The sequence below is a fragment of the Arachis stenosperma genome, chromosome 5, assembly GCF_014773155.1.
Source record: "Arachis stenosperma cultivar V10309 chromosome 5, arast.V10309.gnm1.PFL2, whole genome shotgun sequence".
NCBI lineage: Eukaryota > Viridiplantae > Streptophyta > Magnoliopsida > Fabales > Fabaceae > Arachis > Arachis stenosperma.
This window is the reverse complement of record NC_080381.1, coordinates 52,389,394-52,391,816: the sequence shown is the minus strand read 5'-3', so window position 1 is coordinate 52,391,816 and position 2,423 is coordinate 52,389,394. Positions and strand designations below refer to the sequence as shown.

The window sequence follows — 2,423 nt, the reverse complement described above, 5'->3', positions numbered from 1 at the left end:
ACTTTCGAATCCTACCAGACACAGTAAATCCTGACAAACATAGTACTTTTTAGTGCGCATATGGTTTAAGTAAACTATTAACGACTTGTTTTTGGTAGACAAAAATATATATCGTTAATGAATTTATAAAGACTAAAATATATTTTTGTTTATCAAAAATAATAGAGTGAACTACCAACCCGGCCCCTGTCTATTTTGCAGATTGACAAAGCAACCCCTGACGAATAAAGCAATCCACTTCGGTCACTGTCCCATACTTCCGTGACACAAGGCAGTCCCTGTGGGTGAATCTCCGGTAACTATAAATGGAAAATGATGAGCTATCACAGTGAGCATGTGTTAGCTTACTGATGTGGATGAATGTTGCAGACGTGGACACCTCAAATGGTCAGGGAGTTAATTGTCCCCATCCACGTCAACCAAAAACGTGGTCGTTTTGAGGGGAGCAATTAACCGTGATCATCGACATGGAACCAACCAAACCAATGGGTATATCCCTGGCAGGGTTCTTGGTTTCCTCAGCCATAGTTGCCACCATGTCAAAGCCTGTATACCAATGCACAACCGCAGCAACATTGAACACTCCCTTCATCCCCAAAAGGAAGAATGGCGTTAGGTTTGAGGCTTTACCATGAATAAATCCAACTATGATTATGAACACAATAACAAGCATAATGGCAATGGAGCTAAACCAATTCATGATTGAGGTATTCCTAGTGCTGCTCATTACAACACCGTTAGCGATAAAAGGAACGACAACAGCAATTGGATCCAGCATGTTGAATCCTTCTTGGAAGGAATTCCCCCAAATTCAAAAAAATCCGGATCGTTCTTGATCATACTGGCGAAATAAGAGGACCACGAACCGCCGAGGCCGTTAGCACCTACAACAGCCTCGAGGAGGATATTTCCGGCGGCAAGGAAGGCAATGAAGTCACCAAGCTCGATGCGGAGGAAGGAGAAAGACCCGCCGGTGGCGGCGACATCGACTACGAATTCGGTGTAGCAGAGGGCAGAGAGGAGGGCGAGCAGCCAGAGAACGATGGTGGGATCGGCATCGGTAAGGGCTTCCTGGCTAGTGATTACAAAGATTCCAGAGCTAACGACAGAGCCAAAAGTGAGCCAGGTGAGGTCCCAGGCTGTGAGGCAGCGGTGCATGGGATTCTCACTAGCGTAAGGGAGGACGTTGAGCTCGTTGTTGTCAAAGGAGCGGCTGAGGAAGCGATCCCTTAGACGGGGGCACGTAGAGGCAAAGGCGGCCCGGTAGGTGGTGAAGCTCTGGAATGAGGGCTCCGTAAAAAAGTCTTGCTTACTCCACCGCTAGTAGCTCCGAGTGCGGGCGTTGGGGATGGTGGAGGTGGGCGGTGGTGGCGATTCCTCCATTTCGGCGTAGTAGTTGAGCGAAGATGGTAGAGGGAGGTCGTTTTGGTTGATGTGGATGGGGGCAATTAACCCCTGATCATTTGAGGTGTCCACTTCATCCACATCAGTAAGTGATGAGCGGATATTTTATACGCTTTTTGGGGGTAATTTCATGTAGATTTTAGCATGTTTTAATTAGTTTTTAGTAGAATATCATTAGTTTTTAGGCAAAAATCATATTTCTGGACTTTACTATGAGTTTGTGTGTTTTTCTGTGATTTCAGGTATTTTCTGACTGAAATTGAGGGAGCTGAGCAAAAATCTGAGTTAGGCTGAAAAAGGACTGCTGATGCTGTTGGATTCTGACCTCCCTGCACTCGAAATAGATTTTCTGGAGCTACAGAAGTCCAATTGGCGCGCTCTTAACGGCGTTGGAAAGTAGACATCCAGGGCTTTCCAGCAATATATAATAGTCTATACTTTGCGCGAAGATAAACGACGTAACTTGGCGTTGAACGCCAAGTACATGCTGCTGTCTGGAGTTAAACGCCAGAAACACGTCATGATCCGGAGTTGAACGCCCAAAACACGTTATAACTTGGAGTTCAACTCCAAGAAAAGTCTCAGCTCGTGGATAGCTTTAGTCTCAACCCCAGCACACACCAAGTGGGCCCCAGAAGTGGATTTATGCACCAATTATCTTAGTTTACTCATTTTCTGTAAACATAGGTTACTAGTTTACTATTTAAACAACTTTTAGAGACTTATTTTGTACCTCATGACATTTTTTAGATCTGAACTTTATACACTTTGACGGCATGAGTCTCTAAACTCCATTGTTGGGGGTGAGGAGCTCTGCAGCGTCTCGATGAATTAATGCAATTGTTTCTATTTCTCCACTCAAACGTTTGTATGCTCGTATCTAAGATGTTCATTCGCGCTTAATTATAGAGAAGGTGATGATCCGTGACACTCATCACCTTCCTCAACTCATGAACGCGTGCCTAACAAACACCTCCGTTCTACATCAAGATTGAATGAGCTTCTCTTAGATTCTTTAA

At 44.7% G+C, this 2,423-nt stretch overlaps 1 pseudogene; it reads right to left on the bottom strand.

Moving 5' to 3' along the window:
* Positions 1–415: 415 nt before the first annotated feature.
* LOC130980793 (cationic amino acid transporter 8, vacuolar-like) lies at positions 416–1,383 on the bottom strand (annotated as a pseudogene).
* Between the last annotated feature and the right edge of the window lie 1,040 nt (positions 1,384–2,423).